Source organism: Anopheles merus, chromosome 2R (genome assembly GCF_017562075.2).
Source record: "Anopheles merus strain MAF chromosome 2R, AmerM5.1, whole genome shotgun sequence".
NCBI lineage: Eukaryota > Metazoa > Arthropoda > Insecta > Diptera > Culicidae > Anopheles > Anopheles merus.
The window spans coordinates 15,765,548-15,776,827 of NC_054082.1; positions in this window are offsets into that span (position 1 = coordinate 15,765,548).

The window sequence follows — 11,280 nt, forward strand, 5'->3', positions numbered from 1 at the left end:
ACGTTGCGCGAAACATGTTGAACAAAAAAAAAACGGGAACACCCCGAACAATATAAGTAAGTTTCTAAATAAGTAAGTGAAATATTTAACCTTGCCCTGCCGACCCTCTACTACACCCCTTGCGAAACCCCTAAGATGGCGGCAAAAATGTCAAATATTTCCAGCATAATAAATTCTTCATTTGTCTCGCCCGAGACGCTGCGAACAAATGGCAACAAATATGTGTAGCTTCGGGCGTGCCCGTTCTCGCGTGAAGTGGGAGAGAAAGAGAGCATGCTGGATGGTACATTGCGCAACCGTGCGCGCCCGATTTGCAATGCAAGATTTCATTACGCGGTACGAGAACGGTTTGGCCGCCCACCACCCTCGACCTCCGCCGGCGACATTTGCACATTTGATGCGGTGGTGCGAATGTGTGCCGCGCTTCGCTGTTGAATTTCCGAAATTCCAAACCCCGGTGTGTCACTATGACAAATGTGCGGATCTCGTCATCTTGCTTCGCGTGGCGCGGAAGAAGACTTGACTCGGGAAGATCCGTCCCCGTGCGTGCGTGCGTGCGCCCGTGTTCATTAGACGACTCCACCGCTCCATCCAGAAGTTCCTGAAACAATACGTTACGTAAATGAAATATGACACATGTCACTCTTTTGGGTCGTGGGTTTATCAACGAAGCACGAAGCAGCAGCAGCAACGCGACGTCGTGAGGTCGAAAATATTCCCGGGTTTCCCGCTTGTCTCCGGTTGTCTGCGCGCCCGGGTTGATTTACACACACAAACGCTGCCTCGTTCCGAATGCTTCCAGGAGGGTCTGCCCGCGCTTCCCTAGGTGTAGCGACTGCTCTCGATCGGTGTGGTCCGTCCGTGCCCGATCCATCATAAATGGCGCGACAGTTGTTCGACCCGCGTGCGCGCGAGAGCTAGCATCGTCATTAATGCGCTGGTCCCCCGTTTCCGGTCCCGCGCACTTTCCAAACGGACATGGAAAATAGATAAAACTAAATTATTAAAAACAATGTTTTCATTCTCATTTGGGGAGGGTGTTGTTGTTGTTGTTGTTGGTGTTGTTTGCTCTGTGTTTGTCTTCATTTAGGAGATCGTACGATGGCCTAGGGAGTAAGGTTGTGCTTAACAGCTGGCGTTCGGATTGTGACGTGCCGCCGACTGCTGTTCGTTTTCGATCAATCTCACAAAATTTTGATGTCTTGATGACGAACGAAATTGGAAGGGACAGCGTTTTTTAAATGGTAAAGTATGCAACTGGAAGAATTATCCGGTAGAGTGAACACAGCCGGGAATTTTGAAGAAGGAAGAGAGTTATTAGAATAGTAAATAGTAATTTGATTTATGTGGAGGTTGTTAGATTTTCCAACTAAACGATTCATACTAAGCATAAAATTCACAAATTTGAAATAATATTTTACAAATTCTGATGTTAACTTGGAAATACTTGAATTCATTGCCACACGTTTGTGGCTTAAAAGTTCATAACTACAGTTCTAGCAATAAACACTTTTGCTAGAAATTAAATTTAATTCAACGAAAAAGGAAAGTTAAGCGCTATAAAAGAAAACTCCAACAATATTTGCCTGGCCGTTCCCACAGATTCTTGAACATGGTGAACTTCTTGCCCCTAGCGACTGTTTGAAATACTATAAAAGTTGCTAGTGTTCTTGCTCATTTCCTTCCAAAACCTTTGCTTCAAAATTCTTGCCCCCACAAAAAGAAATTAAACTTAACAAGCTGTTGCAACTGAAAATAAGGATTTTTTAATGAATTTCTACTCTCTCCCAATGATATGCAGACACTGAACCGATTCCGCACACTGTCTTTGCTACAGACAAACGGAGACGGACATTAGGCACAGAGTTTCAGTACCGCTGTCTTCAGTGACGTTTCATAACGCAACACAAAACTGTTCACTTGCTGAAAACCATGCTTGCAGTAGCATGCCAGCTGCGATCTAATTTCTCCCAGCAGCGAGAGGGAAACGTACCGCCACAAGCCACAGTGTGCCCACACCAAACCGGATGCACTTTTCTCGTACTCGCTTTGTGTGTGCTCAAAAATCCACCATTAAAAAGGCGTTATGTTTTACGTTCTTAATTATCAAAGAAATTAAACACACCTGTCGTAAGGGACCCCAGCCCGAAAGGATTGGGTGTGTGTGTGTGCTCACACGTGCTTAAGGGCGTGTGTCTCCAGTGTCTTGTGACGGTATGATGCTCCCTTTTTTTAAACAATAAAAATATCGCTTCTCCAAAGAACTCTCCACGAAACGATTCTCAAGATAGTTTTTCCTTCTCCGTACAAACCCGTAGGAAGGGGACCCGCTGTCGGGAAATGTGATACACCACTGCAATATCACATTTCAATGGCGTCTCTTCTGCCAGCCCTAGCCCTGCCAATGAGCGCCGGGTATTTAATTCCACACACACACCCCTACGGCGTGCTACGGCGAGGCAGTGTACCTCCCTGCTCTGACAGGTTGGTCTGGGTGGCAGTGGTTTTGGCAGGGAACTGAAACGTATTGTTCGCCCCGCCAAGTGCATCCCAACGGCGGGTTTCTCGTTCGCTTACAGCGTCAGCAGCTTGTGGAACGAATTTTCCGTTGCGCCGTTCCGAGTTGATGCGTACCGGGGTACGCTTCTCAGATAGAATGCGCTGTGGGTGATGGCAAGTCGCTGATGGGTTAGTGGGAGTAGCAATAAACGATTTGAAAGAAAGCAAGCAGCGAACGGCAGCAGCGGTGGAAAACCTTAGCTGGCGTGTTTAACATTTTTAATGTACTGCCTACCGCAGGTTTTGCTCGCCGCCACCGCCAGCAAAGAACCACAGCGCCGGGTTGATGACAGGTATTAAAAGGTAATCCGATTACAAGCGGAAGGTTCAAGCTTGAGTGGGAGCTGTTGCAAGTGAAGGCTTGAAAGGATTTCACTCTTGGAAAACGCCCTCAAGGGTAATTAGCATCGCGCGGTAACATGTGCCGCGATGGAGGTCGTTGGAGCTGGGCCAGCGAGGGTGTAACTATCGGCTTGCGAACATCTTAAGCACATTTGCATGCATAAGAAACGATAAAGCATGAAAGCTGCACTCAACCTAATGCCCGTTTGAAAACGTTTTGGCTAATATCTAATAGAGTTAAATCTGACAGCCGGACGCTTGTTTTCATTTGTGAGAAAATGAGTTAAAACATTGCAGGATGAGGCAAGCTTGTGTTAAAATCTGTCGTACATCCGAATACATCGTGCTGCTGCTGCTGCTGGTGTGTGCAATCGCCAATTGACGAAGCAAAAACAGCAATAAAACAAAACCGAACGAAACCTGCCCGTTTTACTAACGCACCAACGAAACGAGCTGCCAAACGGCTGCCTAATGAGCCTCATTTCCATCCTTTTCCCCATTCTGGGGGGGGGGGAGGTTCTGATGGAAGCTGAACCTCATCAAACTCCATCCTGCCGAACCCATTAGCGGAGTGGCGCAGGTCAGAACGAGGTGCTCAAATTTATTTTAATTTTATTTCTTAATTTTCTCGCTCGCTTGCGCAGTTTTGGATGCCATCAGCCATCACCAACGTTTCGAGCAGGTTCCGATCGTGCCGCTTTTTTTTTTTGGTTGTTTTTGGGAAAGAGGGTACAATTTTATGAGCTCACGATACACCGCGCACACCAGCCCGAGTTTGACTAATTAACTTGTTAAGTACTCGGTCGAACGATTCCCCGTATGGGCCCCTACTACACACTCCCATTGGACGGTGGATCGCTGCGAATCTTGAATAGTGTGTGAAAGAAGATGTTAGGACGTGATCGGGATCGGCGATAGCTGCGTAGTAGCGATCGGGCCATTCCCGCGCAGCAAAAACAGTCTTGGTGCCTTCGATGATCGGTTTGATTATCGGGCGACTGGATCTGGATGTGGCGAGATGGCGAAGAAGGCCCGGGCACCGAAACCGATCGTATCGATCGGTCTCGATCGAATCGGGTGTAATTTATTCTCCCGCGCTTCTCCCTCGCCAAGAGCGCGTGTGTGTGTGTGTGTGTGTGGCTGGTGTAATGAGGCTATTTGTATTCGCTTTCCGAAGCCATTTCTTTGCATGGTGATCGTTAGTTGAACAGGTTCCAAGCTCAACGCCTCGTTTGAGCGTGGGGAGACTCACCAGCACAAAATCGGAAGCAACAGAGCTGGCAAGGATCACAGGGATGACAGTTGGATGATCTCACGTCGCTCGGGAGCATTTGTTCGGTTGCTGCTCGCTTGCGATCAGCTAGCAGAACGAGGCTAATTTAGTTTGACTGGTCTGAAAAAGAGCTCCCGAACGATCAGCGATAACGAACGGAACAGCATTGAACCGGCAAGATTGTGGCAGCGTTTTCTGTCCCCAAAAACTGTCCCAGAAGTTTGTGACGTGATTATTCTGCCAATCTGGTTCGCGGCTCACTGGGTTCCGCGAGTTTTGGTTCCGCGGGTCCCGACGCGCGACCGGCCACTATCGCTCTGCGGCGACAAGATTAAGCGATACGACCGAAGACAGACAGAATCGACGGCGCGCACCTGGACCCAATCTCCCAGCGCTGGACGGTAATGATGGAGCTATCAGGCCCGAAAGGTGACCGAAAAGGTAAGAAAAGATCATTATCGTGCTGCCTTTCGCAGCGGCCCGCAGTGGCGTTTTAAAAGTAGCGAGAGCTTTGGCCGCGAGGACACTGGAGGTGATTCTGTAAATCGGTTGTGATGCGTCTTAACTGCACAATCGGCGGAGCTATGAAATTAATCTAAACCAGCATCGGTTCCGTTGGTGTGCTGAAATGAGTGTTTAAATTGTGCTTTAGCTAACGATGCTGGTTGCCGTTTAAAATATCCTCGCAAATACGACTCTCTTTTATTGTGACTTGGGGGAAACGGGGACGTCATAAATGCGCATCACCGCACAAAAGTGCACAATCGTCTGCGCAATCACCCGGCAGACAATGGGATGTGAGAAAACATAAATTGTCGACCCCAATTTTTACCAACTCCCTGGTTGGAAATGGCATCGTACAGTAGCCTGCGCCCAAACTTACCGTCAAAGTCACAAACTCACTTTCAAAGCCGGCAAAATTTCCCCATTTTCCGTTCCGTTCCCTTGGGGAATAGGTTAGTGTTTTGTGTACAAACAAAACCCGGGCCTGTAAAGCCCCCCCCCCCCACACATACACTGCCACGGCACGGCACGGCAAGATAACACAAAGACGTCCTGCCGCGCTGCATAACGATTGCGAATTGTTATGCAAATGCCCCCGACCGGGCAGGGGCTGCAAGGGGGACAAAAGGGCCACTGACTACGCGAGACATCCAGGGGGACTACCGGTCGGCAAAATGGTAGTCTACAAAACTAGGAAGGAACTGAGTAGAAACAACGGGACTGACGAAAGGAGCTCACACAGCTTACCTAGTTTGACCCGCCTGGAAAGGACGATCGGGCTGGGTGGCTGGAAAGCGTTAGCGCAAGCGAAACATGAATCAACTTTCCCTTTTTCACCGTGAACCCATGGCACGGTCGGTACACGGCGCACTTATTAGTCCTGTTTTTATGGTGTGCATTTGGGTGTGGGAAATGTCTAGCGTACAGTTTCACTTTTCCTTCCGTACGGCCGGCGTTGCTTCGGATCAGGTAAACGGAGATAGCAGGTCGGCTGTTGGACTGTTGGTGTTTGTATGTGTGTGCGCAAAACTGCAAAATGAATCCAAGTGTTGGTGTGAAGGGATGTGTTTTTGTTCTATTTTCCCATTTTCCGCGCGTAAGGATAAGCAAACGGCGGCCCATCTCGGGACGGCCATTGCAAACTGGATTATGATGTTTGAAGAAGTGTAATCATGGATGGTACACGATTTGCATAACAATAAACATGTTTGAAGGTAAACGATAGTTCGTTGAGCTGGGGTTAAGGATGCATACAGAGAAGAGGAGCGGGTTAAAAATATTACAATACGTATCAGTATTGAGTTTTTTCAAGATGTTGGAGCGTTGGTTCTGTTTTTCTATTACAGTGGAGCGCCGTTTATACGGGTACCTTTTATCCGGCTTTCCGTTTATCCGTGCTGGTGAGAAATGACAGTTCAGTACAAAGGTGACATTGCGTTATGAGGAGAATATTTGAAAAAGCGGCTATAAGAGCACATTGTCATAACAAAAAACATTATAATTCATGGCAAATTTCGAATATTTTCATTGGAAAAACATGAAGTAAATAAAAACTGGGTTTTTTATACCAAAAAAATTATCAAAAATTAATCAGAAATTGGTGATAAAATATATAATATTTAAATTGAATTTATACAAACTTATGTTACAAAATATTCTGGCACTTTAGCGAGCATCTGATTCAGTTTGAATATGAAATTTAATACAAATTCAAGAATTGAATTGAGAAAAATGGGACGGATTTTTTTTTATAAAAAAAAAAAACATTTATTTGTTAATACTTCATTGATCTACCGTAACGATTCATTGTCCAAAGATTTGAGAAACGATACGAAATCGTAAATGAACGTAGCAAAACATGTAAGTGACGCAAAAATGCTAAAAATACACCGCACAAAAGGCATCCCACACTTGTCCTCCACGTTGCTTGCCATTATTATACAGCACATTCCTTCGCTTCAACCGCCGAAAGACGAAATTTTAGACCATTTTCTTACATCCCGCAGACGTCACGTCACCCGAACCACCATTAAAACTCTCCCGGCGTGCTGTGGCGATTGTTATTTTCCATTTCACCACCGAAAACATGCGGCTCTGGCTCCGGTTACAGTGGAAACACCTTCTCACAGAAACACAAACACACACACACACACTCCTACTCGCGCTTACACTCTCTTTTAAAAGCATGACGGTCAAAAACAAACAAATTTGTTTTCCATCAACTCACCGGCGAGCGTCATCGTTGGCGTTACGCGACGACAGCCCACGGTAAGCATAATTGTTGCTTCTGTGGGACGCTGTGGGCGGGTGTGCCTCGCCAGAGATTTGGCGCGGATACACCCGACGGAGGCGCAATGGCAGCCATGTTCGTCCTAACCGCTCCTTCCGACGATCCGCTTATTTCCCACATTAAATTGTCGCTCTATATGTTGCTTACTCATCTGCTGGGCGCGCCCGGGTGTGTGTGTGTGTGTCGCTGGGAATAGTTGTCCAATACGCCAGCGTCTGCTTAATGCTCATCGTGTGGTTATTGCTTTCCCGCAACAAGGCTCCCCGGTTCCCACTACCGGATAATTTATGTGCTCGGTTGCACAACTGAAGTGGTCGAAAAACGGTTCGAGACATCACCCAAAAGATGGTGCAGCGACGAACCCGAAAGCGAATGAAATTGAGGTTAATTCTTTTGTTTTTTTTTTCGGGCACAGGTTGAGACACACCACCGCCGCAGAAAAATGCAGGATGGGATGGAACACTCACTCTCCCGCGTACCCCAATTGAGCCATTTCGTCCGGTGGCGTCTGGGCCGTGCCAGAACGGAACATAATCGCCGTGAATGGGTCGCGATGAGTTTGCCCGTTTTGTGGTGCCGCAACATCCTTTTACCCGTGGAGTTTGTATGCGGTTCCCGGGCCTGAACATTCGTAGCGCGACTTTTTTGAATTCAACGATTTCCGAGGCATCGCGTTGATCTTGCGATATGATCACTTCCGGTTGTAATTACTACAAGCGATCTTGTTTGTCGGAAGGCGATGGGATCGCTGTTCGTGAGCTTGTAGCACGGCCGCGAGTGGGTGGGGCACGCGAACGCCACAATAGTTCCAGCGGCTCCAGGGTCCGGAAAACCATTTGCTATGATGAATGGTTTCTGGTTGGATGGTTATTCGTGGGGGGGATGGTTTTAATGATAGGGTTTTTGGCGAGTGTCGGTGTGCTAGAGAGGCTCTCAGGGAGTGGAAATAACACGAACGATGGGGGGAGGATTATTAGAGCAGAAGTCAATTCACCCTCCCATTGCGGTGGTGTGGTGCTTTAGAAGAATAGAATGGAATCGCAGAATGGCGCCTCCGAAATCAACCTTATTTCTGAGCTTATCGCATTGCCTAGTAGTGTTTCCAGTAACAGCAACGTGTAAACATGTATTTGAACTAAAAAACCTCAAGAAGAGGGTTGATCATTCCATTCGCAATGGTAGTTTCCAATTTGCTTGTCTTACAATAAAGAGTAACTCAAGCCTGAAACTGAATGTCGCTAGCATTAAACCCAATTGTGACAATTTTGTCATGCTGGTTGCATACTTTGAGGCGAATTTAATCCTTGCTCTCCATTTTATCGTTCTTTCCGTTTTTTTTTTTTTGCAATGCTGATCCTCTCTACTATTGTTTTTCGTCGAGATGAAAGTCTCAGGCCGCACACTCCCAAGGCTGAGCTAAATATTATTATTTAATTTGAAACTATCAGGAGCAACCAGCAACGCAATAAAACGTCGCCACGCAGCAACCGGAACCGGGCTGGGAACCGCGGGAAGCAGCGGTGCAGGAAAAGCATCTTTCTCATCTCATCTTTCCCGGCTATTGTTTTCATAAATTATTCAAATTCCTCAAGAGGATTGCATAAACATAATATTAACAGACCTCGATTCCTTACGGACTAGCCAGGTTTGCGCGATGTGCAGTGCGCCGCAGTTGGGCGCAGGCCGAAGGGCGAGCGGTGGTGAGTGAGGGTGATAAAAATGCGCCGAACCTTAAATTCAATTAGATTCAACCCCAAGAGGTTCATTCCTTATGGCAGCAGGCTATAGAGTGATTTGCGTAGCTTGGTGGAATGTGGCAAGCAAGGAGGGAATCTTCTCGGCTCTGTTCTCGGCACACTGGCAAAAAATAAGGACTGCAAGGAAGCATGTTTGGTGTGTTTTCCCCCTTTCTCACAAACAAAAGCAACCAACGGTGTTGTACCTTTGGGAGCAAGGGAAGGTATTTTCGTTCTCCCTGTTTATTAACTTGTTTCGCCTAGCATCGCCGTGCAACATCGCAAACATCCTTGGAAGGAATGCACACGGCTTGGCGGGGGAAAGAGTGCGGCAGCAACACGAAAGCAGACAAATGTATATTCTGCAAGGCAAAACTCCACAGCCCTCGTATTGCATACAATGCCTTCTGCTGCGATGATGATGATGATGAAAAGTCGAGAGCTCATGAATTCGAGCGGGTTTGCTGGGAAAATGCAAAATCGATCGGCCGCTCAAGATGTCAGCGGTCCATCCATCCCGAGTCCCGGGGTCCGCTTTTTCCCAGGTTCAGTGACCACCGTGGCCTAGGATGCTTCTTCTCAGGGGAGTTTTGCTTCAAACACAGCCACACACACACAATATTGCCGCGGTTAAGATGGCATAAACGAGCGAAAGACAAGCAATGCTACCGCGCGGGAGAAGTTCGTTTTCAAAGTTCCTTTGAAGAATGCTGGATGCAGGCGGACGAAATTTGCATTTATCAGTGCTTTCATCATAAATACATCTTTTTCTTGTAGTTGCATAGCTTGTGCTTCTTCCTTTTTTTTGCGTGTGCCACGTACGGCTCTACCCGGAGAGTTTTGCGAAACGGATTATAAACTACGGCAGCTTGTTCGAGTTTGAGCGGCCGACCCATCCTCGCGGGAGTTTGGGAAGCAAGTTTTGAAGGCTGTGGCTGTAGGAATGATTTTCCGTTTCATAGCTGACCTTAGCCTGGAGCCGGAGTCCGGATTGTGAGCCGAGTGGAAGTCTTATGAATAATGTGTTCGATTCGTTTTGAATCGAATGGATTAATATTAAAACAGTGCCTGTCGTCGTCGTCGTCGTCGTCTTTGGATCGGTCTGTCTTGTGACCGTTGGAGTTTGCGCTAGCCGACGCGCGCGTATATGGTCAAAGAAATCAATCTTGCCCGATGCATCCCCATCAAAGTCGCCGTCCGGTTCGTCAGCACAGCAAAACAATGGGCAATACTAGCTTCCCCACGCCAGATTCCCGCAGACCGTGCCGTTGTGGTGAATGGTAATTTCTCGCAAGATCCTCTGCCCGCACCGAGGCGCACCAGAAATAGAGTGCTTCGGGGCTAATGGTGCATGGTGCTTGGTGTGTACCGTGATCCATGATTTGGCAAGCGGTTTGCTACCCTGTTAAAGAAGCCCCTCAGCCTCTATGCCCTGTGGTTCTATTTTTCGCATACTGATAAACTCTCCAAGCAACTCAACGGTAAGGATTGGCCTTCGGGCAGGAATCAATACGCAAGGAAGTAATCAGTTGTTTGCCGGATGAGAAACTGACGACTTGTGTCAGCTTCTTTTTTTTTCTCCCGCAACCCGCTACCTCTTGTACGTGTGGTTGAAAAAAAAAACAGAACTGAATCAAAGAGAAGAACTGTTTCACTCCTCTGCCGCATCCTGCTCAACGAACGGAACACGAACAAAAAGCCCGCTGGCAAGAGATTTGCACTTCAATCGGTAGAAACGTTTGCGAACTGATGCAGCCCCGGGGGAAGAGTCCAACACAATTGCACAGCTTTGAAATTGGCTTTGGTCACATGTAGCCGAATTATTATGCATTACGCCCCGAAGGTGACACACTTCCACTGACGAAGGCACAAGTACCGGGGTGGAATATAAGGCCTGCGGGGTTTGCGGTTCTTTTCTGGATGAACGCATCATTTACACAATTGTTTGGGCAAAAGGTACAAATTGACTGGTGGCTGGCTCGGTGTATTTTGGTGTGGTTGATTTTTTCTCCTTTTTGGACGCTCTGTTTTAAGATACGGTCCAATTTCGTCCGCAACCGTTGCGTCGTTATCGTTTTTTTTGGGGGCAAAATCTTATTGATTGCAAGTGCCGGTGCTTCGGTGCGTTTTGAGCCTATTGGTAAGCAGTAAAAGGTAATAATGTTTGCAAAGATGTTGCTTTGAAATGCGGTTGTTAAAAATTTGTGGGAAGTGTAGGGATATATACAGTTACAGTATAGATTTGAACTATAGTTATTTGGGCAGTCAATTAATTTTAGGATAATTTTATGCTTATCCATCATTAAAACCACGACTAAGGGCGATTGAGGCATCAGTTTACAAAGCCTGTAATATGAAGTAATATATGTAATGTAGATATTATCAAATGTCGAAAATTATTTTGTCAAAATACAGTCACAATACTGTATAATAAATCAAATTCTTCATAACAAACACATTTTCAGCTTCATTAATATCGTTTTACCAAACTTATATGCATTAACCTTTAAACAAAACCATCAATTTCATTTAAAAAATGTATCAAAAACTGGATGAGCCCATAAAACGAAAATTAC